Source organism: Dendropsophus ebraccatus, chromosome 10, assembly GCF_027789765.1.
Source record: "Dendropsophus ebraccatus isolate aDenEbr1 chromosome 10, aDenEbr1.pat, whole genome shotgun sequence".
Classification (NCBI taxonomy): domain Eukaryota; kingdom Metazoa; phylum Chordata; class Amphibia; order Anura; family Hylidae; genus Dendropsophus; species Dendropsophus ebraccatus.
The window spans coordinates 32,410,717-32,424,124 of record NC_091463.1 but is presented as its reverse complement, the minus strand read 5'-3'; the positions used below and the strand labels follow the sequence as shown (position 1 = coordinate 32,424,124).

The following is a 13,408-nucleotide window of genomic DNA, read 5'->3' as shown; positions in this document are numbered from 1 at the left end:
CAATTTATAACAAATAACAAGATGTTTTATATGTTTTACTTTTGTGCAGGGATCCAACATATTGAACTCTGTCTCACATTTTATGTGTTGGTCTATGGCAGAAGAAGAAATATTGTAGAACCAGCTTAGGTATCTGAGGTGAGGGTGTCTATAGCAGGTAACGTGAAGACGCAATCATTCCAAACTTAAAAGATTTGGTTGTGAGTCCTATATTGCTAAGACTAGCTTAGGTGGGTTATGTAGCATTAGAAAAACAAGGCTGATTTCTTCTAGAAACAGTGCCAGACCTGTCCACAGGCTGTGTGTGGTATTACATTCTTTTTCACTTGTAAAAGAAAGCTGGCCGTTCCTCTACTTTCGATATACATATTTTGGGGAGTTGATTCAGTATAACCAGTGATTTATTTATTTAAACCAGTTTATTCTTAAAGTAGAGCTCCGATGCCCCCTCCTAAAAGAAAAAGAAATTTCCAATGTTGCAGGCTTCTCCTACTATGTCCCATTTGTCCGACTGGAAGCCTGATTGTGCCCATTTTGCTGTCTGGTGTGTGTGTGTGTGTGTGTGTGTGTGTGGGGGGGGGTTTGAATGATTAAAAAAAAGGTTGATGCGGGCAGATTAGGCAAGGGCATGGCATTACAAAAGATTAGTTATACTGAATATTTTCTAACAAATATGTATATCAATCTTTTTGCTCTATAACATGCTGATTTAAGATTGGACAGCATTGTCTGTATAATGGGATACCCTAAGGGCCCTATTCCACGGGCCGATCAACGATGTAAACGAGCGCCGATCTGCTAGATCGTTTACGCGGCCTATTCCACAGCCCGATGATCATTTAGCGAGGGCTGCAGGGACATCGTTACCGATGTCCTTGCAACCCTTGCAGCATACATTACCTAGCAGGGCTTCTCCTCTGCTCCATCTTCCTCCCCGGGTCCCGCGGCGCAGCATCAACTCCGGAGCGGCCTGACTGAGCTGTCAGACTGCTCAGCTAATCACTGCCCGCGGCGGTTCCAGCCAGTGATTGGCTGAGTGGTCTGACAGCTCAGTCAGGCCGCACCGAAGCTGATGCTGCGCCACGGACCCAGGGAGGAAGACAGAGCGGAGGAGAAGCCCTGCTAGGCAATATATGGTGCTTCTCAAATCGTCGGTCGCCGCGCACAGCTATTCCACGAAGCCAAGTGCGGTGGGTGACCGATGACTTTAGGTTTGGGCCTAAATTACACGACTGATGGTTTTCTCTATTCCACCGAGCGATAATTAGCCAAATCGGGGCGATTCGGCCGATTATCGCTCCATGGAATAGGCCCCTAATTGGCTATAGATTGGAAGAGCTGAGTAAACCCCTACCAGTTTCTCTGTAGCTAGTAGAGATGAGCGAACCTCAAGCACATTCGGGTCCATCCAATGCATCATCGAATGAATTTGATTACAGGTGTCTGAAAAACTTGGATGCAACCCTAGGGAATCCTGGAAAATATGGATATAGCCTGACAAACCCGAACGTGCTCAAGGTTTACCCATCTCTAGTAGCTGGTTATCCCTTGGGAGAACAAAGGATCAAGAAATTTAAACTTCACACATTGACCATCCTTCTTTCCCCACAACAGAAAATGTCATTGGACAGTAAGGCCTCATTAGTTGATTGACCAAGAGTACTTGGAGGAAACCCTTGAAGAACATAGAGGCTGTGAGAATTTCTCAGGAAGGATGTTGTGCCTTTCAGGGTAATTAATAGACACGCACGACTACTCTGTAAACCCTTATAAGTACTTTGTAAATTTTTATAGACTTCGGCAAATTCTTTAAATGTTTATGTGTATAAGGGAATTCTTGGTAAACATTTATAGACGTGAGAAGACTCGGGAAAAATTTACATGTACAACACAGGGATTACTAATGTTTGAGGTTTGGAAACCCTGAATAATTTCTGGTGGCCACATTGCAGGGAAATATTAAGATGTTCCTACTGAGACTCCAAATTCACACCAGCTTGGTCTCACTTTTATACGTTCCCCAATGGCCAGTTTGACAAGCCTTACTTCAAACCACTGGAAAGACGTATAAAACAAAAGTTTGCTGGTATTCAGGGCTCGTAAAACCCATCTGTGTGTTACTTTATAGGGAAGATTCTTAAGGTTTAGTGTCATAGAAGATGATTATAGGTCACAGGTCATTCCTAAGAAATGTTCAGTGAGTTAAGGACCATAAGAAACCACTAGACCTTTAATAAATGTTTTCTAGGGTAACAAACCATTCATCACATTCATATATCTATATGTAAAAGAGAGGTTATGATCATTGGGGGATGTCCAGTATCATGTTTATATGGTGCATACAGTGAAGGAACAATATCTCTAGAGATTGTTCCCTCACTGTATTGTGTAGTATCTCATTCCTTCTACCTCAAAAAGGCACACATATATTCTAGGGTCATTGCTATATGAAGCATGTAGAGAGAAGAAGCAATATAATTGCTTACAGAGTAACTTTGTGAGAAAGTACATGGTAGAGTGACCACCGGTCAACACATTTAGATGGATGAGTCATTGTTAGGACAATGAAGGACATATCTTGGAAATCATCAAGATAAGAACACAAAGAAAAGTGCTTAAGGGTTTGAGGACAATCTCAAGGAGAGATAACAGGGTAAGCAGACTGGTAAGGTCCACCCAGGTCTTCATCCTTGACTCCCTCAAGATGTCAGGGTCTTGGCTGTGGAAAGGGAAAAAGTTAACTTTTTCTGGACAACCTCATTAGGCTTTACTACATTTTCGTCCATATCCCTTTGACTCTAATGTATAATATGTAAATAGGGAGATCCTCGGGATGGGGGGGGGGGGGGGGGGGGGGGTTGGGCGGTATGGAGGTTGGACCCCCTATATCTCCTACTTTTTATCTATCCTATGAATAGGGGAAAAGTTCATTTTTCCCAGACAACCTCTTTAATTCATAAAGAAAAAACTTATCAAGCAAAATGTATATTTTTTCATCTATAAATGTCTATGTATATAATATATATTTACAAATGTAGATGTGTGCTCAAAAATTGCATATTGCATATGTATATACTTTCTATGCATCCATTTCATTTATACGATAGAGGTGCATTTAAATCTTGATGTGAACAGGCCCTTATTTGTTATGTCATGTCATCTGTCGTCAGTTCACTGCACTTGTATTAGAAACTACATAATATAAACTTCCACAGTTCAGAATAAGTTTGTAACAACACGGGTAACTGAGTTGGCATACATGTAGTCCATGGGTCATCCTTGGATGTCTATGCCACTAAGAAGTAATTGGCCCCAAGCACTGCACTTTACTTACTAAAATAATAATAGCAAAAATAATAGGGGCAAGAAAAACGACATATAAGATGTATAGCCAAATGGTAAGTCTTCTCGTAGAATGAGAATATGTCCATCTACTGAACTTACAGTGTTACTGTCATTTGGAATAACTTTTGACGTGTCATCAGACATGTCAAAAGGTACTGATTGAACTTGGTCTCACTGCTCAGACCCATAATTTTGAGATACAGCTAGAAGACAGAGCGACAGTACGCTTCACTCACTGGCAGCCCGAACATCCATGTTTTTGGCTTTATAGACTGTAAAGAAGCAATGGAGTTGGATATGGCAGCCAGGAAAAGATGCACACTTCCCTTGGCTGTATCTTGGGATCACAGCAGGTCTCAGGATTGAGACCTGGTGTGATCAGTATGTCTGATAACATAACCTTAAATTGAAAAAGTCCAACAGCACCAGGGGATATAGATCCAATCTGGTCCAACTATAGAAAAGCCATAAGATCGATGTACATGCTTACCCTTCTTTCTTTTTTTCCTTCTCCTTCCAGCGCTACACCTTTGTTATCTTAGAGTCAATTTAGCATTTTTCCCCCAGGTGTTATCATATAAGCTGCCAATCCTGCTCTCTCCTGATGTAACTCTGCTTTATGTAGCAATACCTCCACACCAATACTTAGCTCTCTCTCCACCCATCTCTGTCACCACCGCTGACCTCATTCTTTTCTCATCATTTCTAGGTGCTGTTCCTTCTATTCTTTATTTCTGTTATTCTTTATTTCATAGTATTGTTTCATAAGACATGAAGCTCCAGTTGGATGCCGGGAAACAGGATCAGAGGGAATCGTGAGCCGAGACCATCATTGATCCCCCGAATGACAATGTCCACGATGCCCTATATAACATCTTGTTGAGAATGCTCAATTGTGTTTTAGTATAATCTCGCTTCTGATGATGCTTTGAGGTTAGAATATATTGAAACCAAATTGGGAACATGCTCAACAAGATACAAGGTAGACCACCATGGGCTTACTCATTTGGGTGATTGATAATGACCTCAGCTCATAATTCCCTCCGAACCTGTCTTATGACATCCAACCGGATATCTGAAAATAAATAATATATACATGTAAATGGGTTTCAGCAGAAACAAAGAATAAAATGGCAGGTTCTTTTTTAGATAATTTCAGTTTATATTGATCTTTTGGAAATGAGAAACTACTGGAGAACAGAGGTAGGTTGATGTAATAAAAGCCAAGTTACCCTCTTGTGACCAACCCACCTATTGTAGAAGAGTATGGTGGTGTGATACTTTAGCTGGTTCCCCTCTCTTGGTTGGTGTCATGGAGGGACTTTTTAGGTTTGGATTGCCTCGTGTAGGGTCACCCTGCTCTCCACACTTGGTATTATCCAATAAAGCTAAGGCATTGAGGTTAGACTGACCCACCAAAGCAATGACCGGTGGTCCACGTGATGATACAATAACAGGGCCAAACAAGAAATGAGAGTCAGTTTGTGGCTTTTTATGTGTTCAATGTAATATGTTGCATGCATAAGTATCATCTGTCAAAGTATCATCTGTCTCTATGTTCATGTTTTGTATATCATGTCTATGTAAGAATAACATTTCCCACAATAAATAGCACAAATAGTCTTCGCACAGGGATTCTGTCTGCTCAAAGAGCTGGGCTTCCACCATGGGTCAAAGAATGGACTTCCCTGGCCAGAATTTACACTGGCATCCATTACTGACGTAACCTTTAACCACCATTACATTGCACACAGAGATTCTGTCTCCACTGAATACTGTTGGATTGTAGACATATGTTAGTGGGACTGTCAGAGAACAAAACCGCACATATGTCAAGTACGCTAAGTGTTACACATGTAAGGGCACATGGCGCAGTTAACCTCTGTGCCTAAAGTCTTGTATACATGAGGGGAGATTTATGAAGCTGTCTAAATGAAAGAGTGTCTCTGCTGCCCATAGCAACCAATCAGAGCTCAGCTTTCATTTCAAATTCTACATTTGAAAAATGAAAGCCTTGCTGTGATTGGTTGCTAGGGCAACAGAAACAATTTAAGGCAATGTTCACACAATGTCATATTAGGCGAAATACCATCTGTCATTATAAAATAACGCCAAATAAAGATGTGTGAACATAGCCTAATTGTTAGGAACCACTGCAATCCTCTTATTTGGACGTTTGCTTTTTTTTCAAGAGCACCTTGGCTGCCACTCCTGTACCCACACTTAGGGTCCTATTAGACAAAGCGATTTTTTGTTTTCTCCGATTAACAATAAATGATCCCAAATGACTTAAAATTGTTTACCATAATACACGAAATGTTATGCAATTGCAATCGTTATTATGATTGTTAATAAGATCTTCTGTATACAGTGGGAGGATAGGAGTATATAAACAATCGAAATAACAAACGATGTGTACATACACCGAAAGATCTGCGAACGATTAACACACAAATGAATTTCTGTTAGTCGTTTGATTGTTGCCTGTATATATACACGGAAAGATTATTGTTTAAATTTAAATGATCAAATTTAAAGTTTTTTTTGGCATTACAATCTCTCAGTGTAAGAGGTCCTTTTGGCTGTCACTCCAGTACATACACTTTGGCTGGCACTCCTGCATGTGCACATTGGTATGCACTCCTGCATGTGCACATTGGTATGCACTCCTGCATGTACCCCTTGGCTGGCACTCCTGCATGTGCACTCTGGCATGCACTCCTGCATGTACCCCTTGGCTGGCACTCCTGCATGTACCCCTTGGCTGGCACTCCTGCATGTACCCCTTGGCTGGCACTTCTGCATGTACCCCTTGGCTGGCACTCCTGCATGTACCCCTTGGCTGGCACTCCTGCATGTACCCCTTGGCTGGCACTCCTCTATGTACACTTTGTCTGGCACTCCTGCATGTACCCCTTGGCTGGCACTCCTGCATGTACCCCTTGGCTGGCACTCCTGTATGTGCACTTTGGCTGGCACTCCTGTATGTCCCCCTTGGCTGGCACTCCTGCATGTCCCCCTTGGCTGGCACTCCTGTATGTACACTTTGGCTGGCACTCCTGCATATGCACTTTGGCTGGCACTCCTGTATGTACACCTTGACTGGCACTCCTGTATGTACACTTGGGCTGGCACTTCTGTATGTACACTTTGGCTGGTACTCCTGTATGTACACTTGGGCTGGCACTTCTGTATGTACACTTTGGCTGGTACTCCTGTACATATAATTTGGCTGGCACTCTTATTGGAGCATTTTGTCTGACACTCTTCTATGAGACTTGTAGTGTGTACTGTAGATACCACTAATACAGACAGGCACTAATATATGGGGTCATGTCAGTGGCACTGCCGCTGTAACATTTCGGGTGAAGTTCTGTCCCTTTTATGTTTTATTCTCAGGATTAGCAGTCACAATTTTGAGGATTGGCAGCCTGGCATTTAGCAAGGCATAGGTCTGAAATATATCACTTCTCTTGCCACCCACGATACCACCCGGTGGTAATAACCTGCACTTGCTGTGACGCAAACTATAGTAACAGTAAGCAGCTATTGTACACCGGGCTGAAGAACTTGAGAATCTCTTTTTTCTTTGTAGCAGATTTTAGTTCTCCGCTAAGTAACCAAGAGCGTTCTGTGCTCAGGATTGCAGTGTACCCTGTTTTCTAGGAAAAACGTCCTTCTTCATGTCACTCTCAGCATAAATCTGCTCTTTATATAACATCACCCTATAGTGTGTAATTTATTTGTCTGGATATATTAACACTAGCTCTCATCTGCGGTGACACCCTGCAGTCTGCAGCAGCCAGAGGAAATGGCTCCTTTCCAAATCTCTGCAAGAAGTTACACACAGGATATGGCACTTAACATGAAGCACTCAGACGGGGGACTATGAAACCATTAGACTGGCAGAGTGTGTGCACAGTAGTGGCAGCTGCGTGGCTGCTTGGGTGACTGCTTTAATTGCTCTTGCCGCAGACCGTGTTGTGCATTATTTGATATTTACCCCAGCGATATGAAAGGGGTCATTTCACAGGCGCTACGAAACCGTTGTCATGGAAGAAGTAGCGCGTACTATACATCAAGAATCATCTATCTATAGCTCAATATCGTTCTCGGAAGCAGCGTACAGCATGGCTCTAAATTACATGTCATTTTCTACAATTTATAAAAAAAAACCCATAGAAACCCACATATAGGGAATTGTGTTTTCTGAAGGACTACATTTATGTACTAAAATTAATGCTATTATGGTACATTAACCCTTTCCCTCAATGGATCAGTAGATCACACTGTTGCCTACAGCGTTTAGGGCCTGAAAAGAAAACCTCATAAACACTCCATGAAAAATAAGGGTATGTTCATATGTGGAAGATATTGTTAACTAATATGGCACCAACATATTCTGCTGCAGTGTATGGAGACTGTCATACCAGGCAGTATGCTTTGGCAAAGGCAGATACTGTGGTTGGTTGGATTTGAACCAAGGATCCCAGTCCTCTAATGCTACAACACTAACCATGCAGTTACCATGATGGTTTGTTCAGTTGTGCTATTCTCTCCTTGAAAGAGACATTGTAATCTCTATACAAGTTAATACGGTCGTCCCTCAAGTTATAATATTAATTGGTCTCGGGACGACCATTGTATGTTGAAAATATTGTATCTTGGGACCAAAACTCATTGGAAACTGGTATTTGGATCTGAAGCCTCTAAAATATCATCCCACAATGGGACAAAATAATGATTTAAAGAAAATAAGCAGGAAACTAATATGATAAGGCAAGTCCTTACATGCAACAATAAGAAGCTACTGGAAGCTGTAAATTACTTTCTATGTAGATGGCTGGAGCATTTTTAGGGTCCTGTACAGATCACACAGGGTCCCAGAAAAATAAAATGAAGCCGTCCTCACCTGGTGTCCAAAGAACAACTCATCCTGGCACAGGGAGAGAGCAGTACAGGACATGTTATATTACACTGTACTGTAGAGAGGAGATACTAGACACACACAGCAGTACAGGACATGTAGTATAACACTGTACTATAGAGAGGAGATACCAGACACACAGCAGTACAGGACATGTATTATAACACTATACTGTAGAGAGGAGATACTAGATACACAGCAGTAGGGGACATGTAGTATCACACTATACTGTAGAGAGGACATACTAGACACACACAGAAGTACAGGACATGCAGTATCACACTATACTGTAGAGAGAAGATACTAGATACACAGCAGTACAGGACACATAGTATCACACTATACTGTAGAGAGGAGATACTAGACACACAGCAGTACAGGACATGTAGTATCACACTATACTGTAGAGAGGAGATACTAGACACACACAGCAGTACAGGACATGTAGTATCACACTATACTGCAGGGCCGTCTTAACAGCATTATGGGCCCCTGGGCAGAGGTGCGAATTGGCCCCCCCCAACCGCCACCATCAAATCCCCCACATCTTTGCATATAGTGCCCCCCATATAGTGCCCCCCATAGTAGCCAATCCCCCCATAGTAGCCAATCTCCCCATATAGTGCCCCCCATAGTAGCCAATCCCCCATATAGTGCCCCCATAGTAGTCAGTGCCCCCCATAGTAGTCAGTGCCCCTCATAGTAGCCAGTGCCCCCCATAGTAGCCAGTGCCCCCCACAGTAGCCAGTGCCCCCCATAGTAGCCAGTGTCCCCCATAGTAGCCAGTGCCCCCCATAGTACCAGTGCCCCCCATAGTAGCCAGTACCCCCATAGTAGCCAGTCCCCCCCATATTAACCAGTGCCCCCATAGTAGCCAGTGCCCCCCATAGTAGCCAGTGCCCCCCATAGTAGCCAGTACCCCCCATAGTAGCCAGTGCCCCCATAGTAGCCAGTCCCCCCATAGTAGCCAGTGCCCCATAGTAGCCAGTGCCCACATAGTAGCCAGTGCCCCCCATAGTAGCCAGTGCCCCCTTGTAGCCAGTGCCCCCATAGTAGTCAGTGCCCCCCATAGTAGTCAGTGCCCCTCATAGTAGCCAGTCCCCCCCATATTAACCAGTGCCCCCATAGTAGCCAGTGCCCCCCATAGTAGCCAGTACCCCCCATAGTAGCCAGAGCCCCCATAGTAGCCAGTCCCCCTCATAGTAGCCAGTGCCCCATAGTAGCCAGTGCCCACATAGTAGCCAGTGCCCCCCATAGTAGCCAGTGCCCCCCTTGTAGCCAGTGCCCCCATAGTAGTCAGTGCCCCCCATAGTAGTCAGTGCCCCTCATAGTAGCCAGTCCCCCCCATATTAACCAGTGCCCCCATAGTAGCCAGTGCCCCCCATAGTAGCCAGTACCCCCCATAGTAGCCAGAGCCCCCATAGTAGCCAGTCCTCCTCATAGTAGCCAGTGCCCCATAGTAGCCAGTGCCCACATAGTAGCCAGTGCCCCCCATAGTAGCCAGTGCCCCCTTGTAGCCAGTGCCCCCATAGTAGTCAGTGCCCCCCATAGTAGTCAGTGCCCCTCATAGTAGCCAGTGCCCCCAATAGTAGCCAGTGCCCCCCATAGTAGCCAGTGCCCCCATAGTAGCCAGTGCCCCCCATAGTAGCCAGTGCCCCCCATAGTAGCCAGTACCCCTCATAGTAGCCAGTGCCCCCATAGTAGCCAGTCCCCCCCATAGTAGCCAGTGCCCCCCATAGTAGCCAGTGCCCCCCATAGTAGCCAGTGCCCACCATAGTAGCCAGTGCCCCCATAGTAGCCAGTCCCCCCCATAGTAGCCAGTGCCCCCCATAGTAGCCAGTGCCCCCATAGTAGCCAGTGCCCCCCATAGTAGCCAGTGCCCCCATAGTAGCCAGTGCCCCCATAGTAGCCAGTGCCCCCCATAGTAGCCAGTGCCCCCCAAAACAACAAACCAGTTACTCACCTGTCCGCCGGCCCCAGCAGCTCCTCTCCCGGCAGCGTGCACTCCCGACATCCTCCGGCACAGGCAGCGGGGTACAGAGAGACTGCCTGTGCCGGAAGTGTCCGGCTGCATGACACATCCAGGACACAGGCAGCGTCTCTGTACCCCGCTGCCTGTGTCGGAGGATGTCGGGAGTGCACGCTGCCGGGAGACATCAGCTGCTGGGGCCGCCGGACGGGTGAGTTCCTGGACTGCCCGCCCCTTCTATCGCCGCTTAGCTGAGTCGATCAGAAGCCCAGGAAAGTGCTGCTCATTGCACTTTCCTGGGCTTCTGATCGGCTGTCAGCTGAGAAGCGATAGAAGGGGCGGGCTGGGCGGGCGGAGGAGGTGGCTCAGAGCCGCTCACTATGCATATGTATAGTGAGCGGCAATAGAGGGGGCGGGCGGGACGGCTTCCTTGCGGTGCTCAGCCCTGCTTGGGAGCCGTCTTCGCTTTATAGGACGCATTTAGTTTTATAAGTGCGTCTTATAAAGCTAAAAATACAGGTCACAGAGGGCAGGGGCCCCCTAAGACGCAAGGGCCCCCGGGCAGCCGCCTACCCTGCCCAATGGATAAGACGGCCCTGCTATACTGTAGAGAGGAGATACTAGACACACACACAGCAGTACAGGACATGTAGTATCACACTATACTGTAGAGAGGACATACTAGACACACACAGCAGTACAGGACATGTAGTATCACACTGTACTGTAGAGAGGAGATACTAGACACACACACAGCAGTACAGGACATGTAGTATCACACTATACTGTAGAGAGGACATACTAGACACACACAGCAGTACAGGACATGTAGTATCACACTATACTGTAGAGAGGACATACTAGACACACACAGCAGTACAGGACATGTAGTATCACACTGTACTGTAGAGAGGAGATACTAGACACACACACAGCAGTACAGGACATGTAGTATCACACTATACTGTAGAGAGGACATACTAGACACACACAGCAGTACAGGACATGTAGTATCACACTGTACTATAGAGAGGAGATACTAGACACAGCAGTACAGGACATGTAGTATCACACTATACTGTAGAGAGGACATACTAGACACACACAGCAGTACAGGACATGTAGTATCACACTGTACTATAGAGAGGAGATACTAGACACAGCAGTACAGGACATGTAGTATCACACTATACTGTAGAGAGGAGATACTAGACACACACAGCAGTACAGGACATGTAGTATCACACTATACTGTAGAGAGGAGATACTAGACACACAGCAGTACAGGACATGTAGTATCACACTATACTGTAGAGAGGTGATAGTAGACAGCCAATAACTGAATGCACTTTACTAATACTGGGGATTTACCAGTAAAATGGCCACTTTTATTAGTCAATCATCTAGTTAATAAATCATCTAGTTATGTGCTCCAGATCCTGACTTTCTGTAGCATTGTTTGTTGAGTCTGGTCTCAAGTTACAGAGGTCCAGAAAAGACCATTGTTTGTTGAAAATATTGTAACCTGAGGCCATTGTAAGTTGAGGTAACACTGTAGTTACAAAAAAACAAAAAAAACAAACAAACAGTAAAGATGTCACCATTCTTGAGGTCCAGTTTGTTATACATGATAAAGTAGCTGAGAAATGGGTGCTGCCTTTTATATTCGGAACTCTGCAAATTCGTTCTTCCCCACAAAGAAGAAAATTATCTTAACCAAACCAGAGTCTCCACCAAATGGAAGAGTCACTCAACTGCAGACAACTGGTCATGGTTCTTGCCCCTCATTAGTACAGAGTGCTGCTTATCAACTACTTTCATTAGCATTGTGTAATATTTCACAAAGTGCCTGCATTTTGACTATACCAAACCAATATGAGGCAGGAAACGAACGCCGATCAGTGAGATGGCTGATAGCGGGATCCATTTCACTGCATTGTTATGGGCTGCCTTAAGCTCATTTATGCTCATTTATATGGCCTCACAAAAGATTCAATCAGCCGATGAACCACTTATGTATTCCTCTGTTAGCCAGAAAGATGCCTTAGATCAGTGATGGGAAACCTTTTCAGCTTGGTGTGTCAAAATTCGGCAGAAAACTGAGCATGTGTCTTTTTGACCCCCCAAAAATAATTTTGCGATATTTATAGTATAAATAAAAATATACACCCCAATCCCCATCCCTTCACCAGCATACAACCCCAGTCTCCCTGGCCCCATCCTTCACCAGCACAAACACCCAGTCCCCATCCCTTCCCCAGCATACACCCCCAGTCCCTGCCCCCATCCCTTCACCAGCACACCCCCCAGGCCTCATCCCCCATCAATTCCCAGCATAAAACCCCAGTCCCCCTGCTTCCACCCCTTCACCAGCACACACCCCAGTCGCCATCCGTCCACCAGCATACACACCCTGTTCCTCTGTCTCCATCCCTTCACTAGCATACACCCCATTACCCATTCCTTCACCAGCATACACACTCTGTCTCCATCCCTTCACCAGCATACACCCCCAGTCCCTTTGTCCCCATCCCTTCACCAGCATACACCCCCAGTCCCCTTGTCCCCATCCCTTTACCAGCATACACCCCCAGTCCCCCTGTCCCATCCCTTTACCAGCATACACCCCCAGTTCACCTGTCCCCATCCCTTCACTAGCATACACCCTGTCTCCATCCCTTCACCAGCATACACCCCCAGTCCCCTTGTCCCCATCCCTTCACCAGCATACACCCCCAGTCCCCCTGTCCCCCTGTCCCCATCCCTTCACCAGCATACACCCCCAGTCCCCTTGTCCCCATCCCTTCACCAGCATACACCCCCAGTCCCCCTGTCCCCATCCCTTTACCAGCATACACCCTCAGTCCCCCTGTCCCATCCCTTTACCAGCATACACCCCCAGTCCTATTGTCCCCATCCCTTCACCAGCATACACCCCCAGTCCCCTTGTCCTCATCCCTTCACCAGCATACACCCCCAGTTCCCCTGTCCCCATCCCTTCACTAGCATACACCCTGTCTCCATCCCTTCACCAGCATACACCCCCAGTCCCCTTGTCCCCATCCCTTCACCAGCATACACCCCCAGTCCCCCTGTCCCCATCCCTTTACCAGCATACACCCCCAGTCCCCTTGTCCCCATCCCTTCACCAGCATACACCCCCAGTC

At 45.8% G+C, this 13,408-nt stretch overlaps 1 protein-coding gene across 4 annotated transcripts in view; it reads right to left on the bottom strand.

Moving 5' to 3' along the window:
- Positions 1-13,408, bottom strand: part of AVPR2 (arginine vasopressin receptor 2) — a 93,060-nt gene that overhangs the window by 30,770 nt on the left and 48,882 nt on the right. Inside the window, exon 1 of one of the 4 annotated variants that reach the window (XM_069985822.1) lies at positions 3,836-3,900. The exons of the other annotated variants lie outside the window; for them this stretch is intronic. The gene's annotated coding sequence lies outside the window, so the exon portion shown is untranslated. Of the gene's footprint in view, positions 1-3,835; positions 3,901-13,408 lie in introns of those variants that run through there. 4 annotated transcript variants of the gene reach the window in all.